This window comes from Anas acuta, chromosome 2 (assembly GCF_963932015.1).
Source record: "Anas acuta chromosome 2, bAnaAcu1.1, whole genome shotgun sequence".
NCBI classification, from domain to species: Eukaryota; Metazoa; Chordata; class Aves; order Anseriformes; family Anatidae; genus Anas; species Anas acuta.
Genome location: NC_088980.1, coordinates 59789641 through 59802332, shown reverse-complemented (window position 1 = coordinate 59802332; position 12692 = coordinate 59789641).

The following is a 12692-nucleotide window of genomic DNA, read 5'->3' as shown; positions in this document are numbered from 1 at the left end:
TAGGTGCCTCACAGGCACATGATCCTACCTACTATTACTTAAATTACCCGGATCTGTTTTGTCACATGAAACAGTGATTTTGCAAATTGAATCAATTACTTTTACATTGATCACTGAAAGCTCAAAATAGATCCTGCTGAAATGAAACTGTAAGACCTCACACCCCATACTGACTGCTTAAACATCATATTTCTAGAGCATGGCTATGGCAGTAGTCTGCAGCTCCCTAAATGCAACATTAAGGACAAAGATCTTTAGAAGCACAATTCTTTCCATGGTCTCTCTTTTACACTTCTTGCAGAAAAGAACATATTTGCAGTATTCTTATCACACAATCATAAGTCATTCCTGTGCCCTGTCCGTCCCTTAAGTCAGGTGAGATGGAAAGAAAGCTGGAACCAAGAGAACTACACAGTGAAGACTTGTTTGTATGTGGCCTAATCCCCTGTGCAACCACTTTATGACTGGTCACAGTCTAAATTTTATCTGGAAGAAAAACTTATAGTATTAGCAGGGTTTTAGTAAGAAAAAATTCTCTTATGCTGACTGAAACTTCAATTAAGAAAGCATTCAGGGAGCCAAACAGACTGATAAAGAGGAAAGGGTCTCTTGGGGTTTGGTTTTTAATCTGAGAATTCAGATTCAATATGAATTGTTCCCATATGAGATCATGATGTTCTTGAAAATAATTTAGATTAAGGAGTAAGGAGGTAATTTTTTTTTGTTGTTGTTGATTTATTTCCCCTTCTCTCTCCTTCTGCTCTGCAGACTTGGAGGTTTGGGTTTGTTCAGTTATTGTTGTTTGCAGTCCTTTACAGTTGTATTTTTGCCGCACAGTGGACAAAAGTGGTCAGGACTGAGCAGAGTCACCATGTAGCTCAGCAGCAGTGACCATGACTTTTAATTGAGACCCAACAGCTCTGGTTTCTTCTGAAATGCCAGCAGAAGCTTTGACTAATCAGCCAGTGCAGCTGCAGGGCGAGGCTTGGAGCAGCTCATGTAATATTAAGTCCTTTGTTTTCTTGTGTTCATGAGGACTCTGAACTACTTGTTCAGCAGGCATGACCAGTGGCCACAAGTCAGAACACCAGCTGATTTCTCAGTGCGAAAGCCATACGCACATGCACACTCACTGTGGGTAGGTCTTGGCTCAGGCCACAAACACACACACACACAAGCTCAAGGGGCAGCTAAAAATGGCTTTAACTAAAATTGTTAGGGACTACACAAATAGGCCTGTCCCAAAAGAGCATGAGATCCTGTTTCTGTGGCACAGCAGCTTTAAGTTGTGGTGTGGTCTCCACCATGACCTCCACCAGGCCTGGACTTCCTTCCTTCTGTTCGAATGCCACGTACTGATGGCATTCAGCTAACAAGCCACTGGCTTTCAATTAACAAGAACTCCATGCCCTATCCAGCTTATCATCTACAAGAATATCTCCCACTTTGTGGGAGATATTTCCTCTCTTAGAAATGGACCCAGGTTGGTTCCTCTATTTCCTCTCTTAGAGATGGTCCCAGGTTGGTTCCTCAAATGTTCCCAAGATGCTGAAGGACAGTGAACAAGTTGGTGACACTGCACACATCTGAATTGTCTGGTGACTTGCAATTGATCCTGGGGGAGTTGGCACTGTCCCTACCACTGTGAAGTCCCCAGCTGCAGTGTGTAACCTCTGTATGCTCATACTTTTTTTTTTTTTTTTTTAATTCGTTGAAGAACTTGTGTTGACAGTCAGTCTTTCCCACTAGTTTTTAATGCTATTATCTTTAAACATCTTGTGTACATTTCCATTGTTGACACCTTTCCTGTCTGTATAAAATTTGTCTTTTCACTACCAACTATTATGAAAGGCATGAAGACCCTTTAATTTCTTTTCTCAAAGAAGGCACTCCACTGTTTTTGTGGGGTTTTTTTACCGTCTTGCCTCTGTCCTTTTGATATTTTCAGTTCATGTCTTCTTAAAAAAGGGAGCATGAAACTATATCCAAAATGACCCCCAAAATTCATCCAAGTTAAGATACCTGAAGAAAAGCAGTCATTTATTGAATACTAGCAGCTACTCTCAGTAACTAGTTGTGGAAACTTGGGGGACTGATCTTGCAAGTGTGTAATGTAAACAACTTTATTTGCCTAACTACTATTACTGATATTTTGATGCTATTTTCACAGATACTTTTAGTGACGTGGAAATCTTCACAGGACTGGACCTATCCCAGGCATTTGTGAATCAATACTCATATTTATCACTTTTTCTAGCTCATCCATCAGTATATCCTGATATGTCCTTTACTGTTTTTGAAATACAAAAAAAAAAATATCAGAAGGGACTATATCTCAACAGGAAAGGTATGTGCATATTCTTTTTGAGGTCAGTACAGCTAGTGGTTTATGGCTCCACAGACTGCTGCCAGAAACACTTGCTGATGAAGATAATTTTGGGGGCAATGTGGGGAAAACAGGATAAATGCAAAGAAATGAGCTATTAAAAATTTTTAAAAACACTCATTTGTTGCACTGCATTTAAGATCCTCCCTTCTGAAGGTACCCTAACAAATTTACATACTGACCACTAATAAGAGACCTTACAGCAGTACCATCTCATGCCTGCTGTATATATAATGCCAAGTATGTGCCTCAGCAATCTGACTCTGAGCATCATCAGCCAGCCTGGGCATCAAAACTCATCAGATGGTCTTTACAAACAGACTGATGAACACAAAGATCAGGGATCAAATATCCACACCAATTTATGCACTTTACAGCTCACAATATCATCAAAAAATTTACTCAATGGGTAATATGTAAAAAGACCACTTCTGAGAAAGGAAAAAAAAATAAAAACTGGCAGTCTTTTGTTTAAATTAAAAAAAAAAAAAAAAAGAGAGAGAGAGAGAGAGAGAGGATGAAGAAGAAGGCAAAACTGACAGAAAATGTTTCTTCCTAAGATGTGTTAGAATAGCTGTACACAGTAATAAAAGCCTATCAATTGCTTGGTATCAGCTGAGCATACATTCACTGTACATCAAGCCTGTGAGGAGTCTGTATTATTTATAATATACTTTCTTCTGCTGTGGTTAAAGGTGTGATATCAAAAGCAGGTCCTGTGGCCCCAGACATCAACTGAAGATGAGAATATGACAAGTTACATTTATGGCTGGAAAATGATTGAATTTCATGATAAAATTGAAACCTGTCTGTTCTGAACAAAATAAAAAATTTTAAAGGTAAATGTTGAGCCTAAGACTATTTCACTGGAGTAATAAAAATAATTTTCCCAAAACTAATTTAAATTCTCCTTGATATTTAATCATTCACAGTTTTTAGAGAATAGGAATGCATTGTCCATTTTCAAAGAATCACATGGCATAGGTAATTAATTTTTGATTGTATACAAGTTGATGTTTGCTATTTTAATTATGTAAACATACTCTGTGATCTTTAGAAGTGAATGTATCTGTACAAAAATCAGCATCTCCATCCCAGTTTATTCATCTACCATCATGTCTCAGGTAAGTGATCGGTTTTGCATGTATTTAAATGTTTATGTAGCTGTGTTAGCTTGACATCAAAAAAACAACTCATTGCATGCTTGCTCTCTTCATCTACTTAGATTTTATATAGTTTTAATCTCAATTCTGTTACTACATTTTAATCTTTACAACATTGGCCAGTCTCAAACTAACCTGATAGAAGGGAATAAGCCTCACAGATAGCTAAATTCCTACAGGTTTAATGCAAATACCCTAGAGAAGAAAGAGGCAGATTAGAGTCCCAGAAGAGAAAAAGGCTGTGGAAAGTTCAACCCTTATTCAACACCAGAGAATCAACATGGGGCTGGGAAAAAGACTGCCCTTCTATAAAATCCTCAATTGTAGAGGAAAAAAAAAAAAAATAACACTGAACCCACAAGTCACTAGGAGATGTGCACCCTAGGAAAAGAGATTTCATTAGTCCAAATGCTTTCAGTGCTGCGTATTTTTCATGTGATTTACAGCCCTGTTCACCAATGCCTTGAAACAGGCATACAAGCAAGGACCACTGGGCTGTCTGGTCTCACATCCTTCCTTTCACAAAGCCCACTGATAACCTCTTCAGAGGAGGAAATCTTGCAGGGGGGTATTTAAATTACAATGAATGGGCAGAAACCTTTTCCCAGCACAACAGGTAGGCCTTTTTCTTCTTTAATACTGTTTCTTATTGTGGAGAGGTGCTATGTTTAAAAGAAGGCAGTCTGTCACTTCCATTTCTGCTGCAGTAGTTACACTGTAAGTTAGGGGGGAAAAAGTTTCCAGCTGAATAATAATAATAATAAAAGTTCCATTCCTATTGCACTGGAAATGTGATTAAAAGGCAGGGAATAGCCTCCAAGTAGAAACTGTTTATGAGGTATTTTATTAGAAAGTGTGTTTTTCTGGCTCAGGGTTCAAATCAGAAAAATAAGTTACTTCTGAACACAGGAGACAACACTAATTTTCATTCATTAGTTTTACTAAATCTGCAGCAGGCTTGAGGCCATTTTTATTTGCTGTTGTCAACAAGAAGTTGCATGCTGGATACAGTTTATTTAAACTGGGGAAAATATTCAAGCGGACAAGGTTGTAAGTTTACCTTAGTTAGCTTTGTTGCTTGGCTGCTTGAGTGTTGGTTCCAGAAGTGGGCAGTATTTGGACATTTCTTTTCAATGCTGTCCTCTTCTTTTAAAGCTCATCTGCTTTCAAAGAATCTCTGAAGCTCGCTGCCTTCAGCACCTGTGCAGTCAAATGGGTTAGAGGAGGCCAGCAAATCCAGATCCAATTCAAATTTTCAGAACAAACGTTGATTGCGCTTGGCAGTGAGGATTATCTTCAAACAACAACAACAACAAAAACCCACGCTGTCCCTACTGTGGAGCATGGCACAAGCCACAAGTACTGTGAGGGTAAATGAAGCACCACCACCCTTACAGGCAGCTCTCTGCACTGGGGGTGCACCCTCACAAGCTACCTGCTCACAGACACTATGGATGGGTTAGGACACCAGCAATGCAGGCACCCCGAGCATGTGTTCCCCAGCTCATGATCTGAGGTTACCCTGGCACTGTAGCTGCAGTTTGTATGCCAGTATGGGAGATACAGGTAAGGGAGCAAATTCATTCCTCAGCTATGGGCACTGAGGAGCTGGGAGACACCAGGGAGCTGATCTTGCTGTCTCTATAATGGAAAATCTAATATGCACTGATAAATTAGCAAGTTTAGCTAAGAAATACAGCTGATTAAGTTAACACACAGTTCTGGAGACCTTTTCTTTCATGAGCTGGTAAGATCATTCTTAAGTATAGTCCAGATAATCAACATACATTTTTTTCCCCCTTTGCTCAGTCAGTCCTAGTGATTTTCCTTCAAATTCTTCTGTGTTTCATCCACAACTTTCTTCTGCCTTTGATGTTTATGGCACAACCTAACTGGAGTCAAAGACTATGAATATAGCTGGCAGATGCGATGTAGAGTCTTCCCCAACACCCTGACACCCAGATCAACTAGGCAAAAATTTTCAGAAGACAATGATCCATACATTTATCTTTGTGTAGACAAATGTGGTCTGCAAACATATTCAATAGTAGAATAGGCTACTACCCACGTTTTCATCCCTATACCCACCTGCCTAACATTGCTGCCTCTTCAGATCTTGCAGCAGATACTCTCTTGTTCTCATTCACTAACTCATTTCAGTTGGGACAACCTCAACAAACAATTGGTATCCCAATTTTCTAAGCTAACCCACTTCACTCTGACTGAAACATGTTGAAGAGCAATTACACAAGCTGCTCCACTGGCAGTCTGGAGGCAAAGGTGCAAAAAGAAAGGAATGAGGAAAAGGCTGAGCACAGAAGTGTCATCTGGATCCAAACACTCAGCCCCCCCGCACCTCCTCCCAAAAAGCAGATAACTCTTCTCTGCCTCAGTGTTTCAGCATGTCCTTTAGGGAGATTCACACCACCTATGATTGTGCTTTGAATTTTCTGCTCTCTTACATCCTCTCAGTAATATTTAATCTTTTATTTTCCTTTGGCAACATGAAGAACACGCCATATCTGTTTTGAAGAAGGAGAATTATTTGTTAGAGGACTGACATGCCAGAAATACCTGTATTTTTCTTAATGAACCTCAGAGATTGTTTCCCCTGAATACAGAATTCTGTGAGAAGAACTGAAATGTGATCTTGTTTTCCATATCAATATTGAAGCAGTTTGCCCTTTTTCTTTATTAATTTTTTAACATTATGACATGACCAAAGCTCTTCTTTGTCTCTCAGTCTCATAAATTCTAACTTAAGCTGCCATTCTGGTGAAGATGAAAAATTAAAATTCATGATTTTTATTTCATAAGGTAAAGTGGACCTGGACATGAGCACATCTGAGTAGAAAGCCAATTGTTGACCAATTGCTGACACTCACTGCAACCCAGGCTAGGAGGAGTTTATTGCATATGTAAAATATCAGACGGGTAGAAAAATCAAGACCTGCAGTTCTCTATATATGATATAGCAGTTACAACAAGAGAGGGAAAAAAAAAAAAAAAAAAAAAGGCCTATCTATATACCCCTGCATACCTGCATAGACCTTGTCCTTCCACATGAGACTGCTGACAGAGTGCAAGCTCATGTCGAATGTAACAATAGTTTTCCTGTAACAGATACTGCTCTGCTTTGAACCTGGTTTGTCATCAACAATTCACCTCACATAGGACACCAAATGGTGTCCCTCATGTGAAAACAACTTGTAAACTAATAAATAAGAGGAAGAGATATTTAATAATTGATAATGAAATGGAGTAAAACCAGTGACCTTGGCAGGAAACATTCTGTGTCTTATTAGCAATTGCCAGAGCTAGTCATCCATCCTCCTTAAATCCATTTCCTGAATGTGTTGTATCTTTTGAATTTATACTGCTGTGGCATCAAAGCATAAACATTGCATTTCTGATGTTTGCTGTCTTGCAGTCTAAATCCAGCAGGCTTTGCTCCTCCTACCAACAATGGCTGTTTCATCTATTTTTCCTACATACAGATATATGCTTCTCTAAATTCTCCACAAAAGTCTAACTGTAGAAGTATTTGTGGGTTCAATAATTTTATTGATCTCTGTAGCCTCAGGTTGCATAGTGCCTGAGCACAACTGGAGTTTATGGACCACTGGCATGAGGTATATATTTCAGCGTTCTCCTTATAAGCCAGAGGAAAAATGAGGGCCATATTATCCCTTCTACGAGTTTTATGGTGGAAAAAAAGTGCATTGTAGACAATGATTACTCAGTACATTGTGCAAAAATCATTGCCAGGGACCAAAAAAAAACACCTTCTATGCAGTGTTGTTGGCAGTACAACAAACATTCTACACCAGTCTTTTTATAAGTAGCATTAATCTTTCCTGCTGGAGTTGGCCACTGTTAATGCACTGTCGTGGTAAGGCTGTATGTTTAAACCATTCAGATGTCCTTCCATTTTAAATAAACTATTTTTCAGGTATCTTACAACCAAACCATCTATATTTCCTTTCTGCATCTTTTAGAAACTTAACAGGAAAGGCTGCTAGATTAATGTCATATAGGAAAGGATGCTGAGATTAACCACAATTACCATATACATATATAGGAATATATATTCACACAAATGCAAATGAATATATATGTGTTTATGCAAATATATATATTTGTGTGTTTATATATATAGATACATACAAACATGCCATAGATGGAAGTATACATATAAAATTTTCAGATGTAGCTATTGCAGCCACATTTGAAACCATTGCTGAATGAATAGTTGACCCACTTAATCTTTTTCTAAAGAAATGCTTTGCTACGTTATTTTTGTCTTTAGTTGCATTTTGAAGCACTCACCCCTAAATTAAAGCTCGGGAGGTTCCATGCTTTAGAAAAAGACTAGCCTTCACTTGTCTCCAGAACAAGAGCAGCCTATTCCCTGAAATAAACCTTCCTAACAATTTTTCTCAATGTGTTGTGTATTTTAAGGACTCTGCGGCAGCAGCAGCAGGGGAACAGGTCAAGTATTTTTGATGATTTCATTCCTTACACAACACAGCTAATTATTTTGGAAGGTGTTTTTTTTTCCTTTCATCTTTTCATTCCACACAAATATGGATTGATTTTTTTTTCTTCTGCCATTGCCTGCAGCAAAGTGAAATGCACACATAAAATAACCATATAAAAGTCTAACAACTTTTTTCAAAGTGTTTTCTTACACATCCTCCTGGAACAAAATTCACAGAAGTTTGTTGTTTGGAGGGGTTGCAAGAAAGTGGGGATAGGATATTTATACATCTGCCTTTGGAACATTTTTTAAATAATAAAACCTCTTATGAGCAGCTGCAAGGAAGAAAGTGAGAATTTGGAGATTAGACTATAAGTGGCATCAATGGCAGTAAACAATAAATGAGAGTTGAATGAAAACTGGAAAAAAAATTCTCGTATATGTGTTGAAATTTGTTGGTGAGTTTTGATTAGTAGCCCCCTCAGTGCTTGCTTTCTGAAGGCATTTGGGATTTTGGGCTGCAGTGCCATCTTTATTGTCCAAGTCTAAAACTCAAATAACCATTTACTTACACAAAATTTCAAAGGGCAGAAGCACTATCTTCACTAGCTACTTTGAGGGAGGTTACATAAAGCACAAATAAGGTAAAGAGCAGAAGCATCTTGCTGGGGTGTAAAAGTAGCCACCTCTGTATTCAGACTTGAAAATCAGGAGGGGTCTGATTTCCTCTCAGATTCAGGGGAGGAGTCCGGTTCAGTGGTGAACTGCAAGTTATATTGTGCAATAGATGAAATTCAAGCATAAATTATCCTGTCAAGGTAGCCTGTCACTACTAGAAATTACTTGAAGCAATCTGCACTGGTGTTGAATGATGTTGGCTGTTGGTTATTTTCCACTACCCAGTATGATCTGAAGTAATAGAGCTATTTACATGAAAGTACATAAATTACTTTATTTAGCTCTGGGAACAATGACATTTTCCATCCCAACAGCCACTTGGAAGCTTGTAGGGATGCATCCACAGCTTCCAGAACACTGAAACACGATTTGTGTTTGCATTTGGGCAGGGCACCCCCAAAGAAGAGCCCTGCAGACTCTCCCTAGAATGGCAGAAGTAATCACAATCCCGGGCCAGACTGCTCCTCCTGACACCATGGACGAAACGTTCAGATGAACGCAAAGTGAGCTGGAACACGTCTTCAGGGGCTGGATGTCTGACAAACTAAGGCATGCATCTCCTGATTGTCTTTGTCAGCTCTTAGTAGACAATGTTTTAACATTTACAGGTAACTGAATGCTGCCATTTCCAATACACTTGCAGTAAGAATCTCTCTCATCATTAATTTTACAGACTTCTATAGACGTTAAAATGGTGTTGACATTTAAAGCACGCCAACTCTAATACTTGCAACCAACATAGACGTCTGCATATTTGAAAATAAAGTTCTACTCTGCTGGCAATTATTCTGGTTTCTAGAATTCAGCATTTGTCTTGGTAGGTAATGTGTGTGTGCATGCCTGTGTATGTGTATATTAGAAAACATATGGAAAGCTGGAGGCAATTTTAAAGGCACTCCCCTGCAAATTCTGAGTTGAAAAAGAGTCTTGAAAAACAGTAGCCATCTTATGAGACAGAGGTTGAGCAGGATGGTCCATCCTGGAAAAGCTCTGTAGGACTGGCAGAAAGGCAGCTTGCCTGCAGGAATCTCTGCCCCATCTCCCTTCTAGGGAAAACACAATTTGTGGTTGTATTTTCTGGCTTTGTCAGTTTGATCTAGGGTTTGTTTTCTCAAGGATGAGAACCCACTGCAAAGGGTGATACCAGCAGGGCCCTGAGAGCGCCAGCAGCCCTTACTGGCCCTGCCCACCTGAGGGCCTTCCCTAGTCCTTGCCCATGGCCCAGGACCCCAGTGCAGCCCAGCCTGGGGCCTGAGGCTGATCTCCAGCTCCCCACAGACTGATCCACAGGACAATGTCCCAGCATGGCCTCAAGCCTGCCTCATCACCATGAACTTGCCTAAGAAGCTGTCCTGACCCCAGCTACTTGCCCTCCCCAAGCCTGCCCTGTTCACCTCTCTCTGGGATGGTGGGACCTGACACTGGCTGAGAAGCCTGCTGGCTGGTTCCTCCTAGCACCAGGGTTAGCTTTGCTTTGGACAAGGAGCAGTTTGCAGATGTTTCACTTGGGTCTCCATAGAGTCACCTGAGAGGCTCTTTCTCTGGTTAGACAAAGAAACCTCTGCTTCCCCTTGCTTGTCCTTACTGTCTACATCAGAAATATGTGTTTCTTTGGACCCAGAGGCAGGACTGGGCAATGAGGCTTGATGAGGCACACAGACCAAACAGTAACATTTGATTGCATACTCCCAGTCTTGCTGTGGGCACAGACACACAGTGGAAACAGCCACAGCAGTTTAAGATCTTGATTGATCACCAGCTGATAGTTACCACCTACCTACCCTTCCTACTTTTTGTTGTTGTTGTTTTTTCCTTTTTTTTTTTTCTTTTGACTTGCATCTTCTTTCCTCCTCCTTCCCCCCCCCCCCCCAAAAAAAAAAAAAAAAAAAAAAAGAGCAAAAACACAAAACAAAACAAAAATATGCTCCAGCTGTCCAGTTTTAAGTATCCAATAGCTCTGAATTTAAGGGTGTGGTTGGCCAATAAAGCTGAGTCTGTGACAGCTTGTAGGTCTTCAGAGTAGCTTGTTCCTGCTTCTAGTCCTTCTGTCCCCAGTACTTTTTCCTAGATACTCAATCTTTTGCTCTTCTACCAGCTCTGATGATTGTCTAACTGTGTAGTAAACACCCAGCTAGTTAATCTAGAAGAAAGTATATTGGGTCAAGGACTTCCTGAGTTATCTTTCCACTGAATTGCTAAACTGAGTTTGGCTTATCATGCTCTCAGAGGACCACCGCAGACAAAGCACACAAAGGTGCCAGACCTCCCACTGATATGACTGAGCTGTAAGTTCACATTATACGCTTATACGTGCCTATTATATACTTCCTCCAACATAGGAGGAATTTAGCATTTTATTAATGATCTGAAAGTAGGAGTGCAGTACATCCTCAACAAGTTTGTTGATGACACACTGAACTGGGACATGCCCTCCCTGGAGGAACGAGAATCTGGATAGACTGGAGCATTGCATGGTCGGTGACAGCATGAAGATGAAAAAAGGAAAATGCTGGGTTGTGCGTGTGGGACAAAGTCATGCTGGACACAGGTACAGACCGGGAGATGAGTGGCTGGAGAGCAGCCCTGCAGAAAGGGACCAGGGAGTGGGTTGCACTGAAGACAACACAGACAGCCAGTTAAAAGAGGTGATCCTCCTGCTATAGAATCATAGAATCATAGAATCATAGAATATCCTGAGTTGGAAGGGACCCTTAAGGATCATCAAGTCCAACTCTTGACACCACACAGGTCTACCCAAAAGTTCAGACCATGTGACTAAGCGCACAGTCCAATCTCTTCTTAAATTCAGTCAGGCTCGGTGCAGTGACCACTTCCCTGGGGAGCCTGTTCCAGTGTGCAACCACTCTCTCTGTGAAGAACCCCTTCCTGATGTCAAGCCTAAACTTCCCCTGCCTCAGCTTAACCCCGTTCCTGCAGGTCCTGTCGCTGATATTAATGGAGAAAAGGTCTCCTGCCTCTCAACACCCCCTTACGAGGAAGTTGTAGACTGCGATGAGGTCTCCCCTCAGCCTCCTCTTCTCCAGGCTGAACAGGCCCAGTGCCCTCAGCCATTCCTCGTACGTCTTCCCCTCCAGGCCTTTCACCATCTTCGTAGCCCTCCTCTGGACACTCTCCAACAGTTTCATGTCCTTTTTATACTGTGGTGCCCAGAACTGCACACAGTACTCAAGGTGAGGCCGCACCAGCGCAGAGTGGAACAATCACCTCCCTCGACCTACTAGCGATGCCGTGCTTGATGCACCCCAGGACACGGTTGGCCCTCCTGGCTGCCAGGGCACACTGCTGGCTCATATTCAACTTGCTGTCTACCACGACCCCCAGATCCCTCTCTTCTAGGCTGCTCTCCAGCGTCTCATCGCCCAGTCTGTACGTGCAGCCAGGGTTTCCCCGTCCCAGGTGCAGGACCCGGCACTTGCTCTTATTGAACTTCATGCAGTTAGCGATCGCCCAGCTCTCCAACCTATCCAGATCCCTCTGCAAGGCCTTTATAGTTAGCATTGGTGCGGCCTCACCTTGAATACTGGGCACAGTTCTGGCCTCCACAATATAAAAAGGATCTTAAGGTCCTTGAAAGAGATCTTAAGGATCTTAAGGTCCCAGAGGAGAGTGTCAAAGCTGACAAAGGAGCTGCAAGGCCTGTCCTATGAGGAGAGGCTGAGGATACTTGGGTCCTCCAGTCTGGAGAAAAGGAGGCCAAGAGGCGACCTTGCTACTCTCTGCAGCGCCCTGGGGAGGGGAGCACAGAGTGAGGTGCTGGTCTCTGCTCCTGGTCACCCATGGCAGGATGCATGGGAGCAGCACAGAAATGCACTGGGGAGGTTCAAACCTGGGCCCTGGGAACATTTATTTATCTGAGGGTGGTTGGGCCCTGGAACAGGCTTGCTAGAGAAGTGGTTGATGTCCTGTGCCTGTCAGTGTTCAAGAGACATTTGGACAATGCCCTCAATAAAGTGCTTTAATGTTT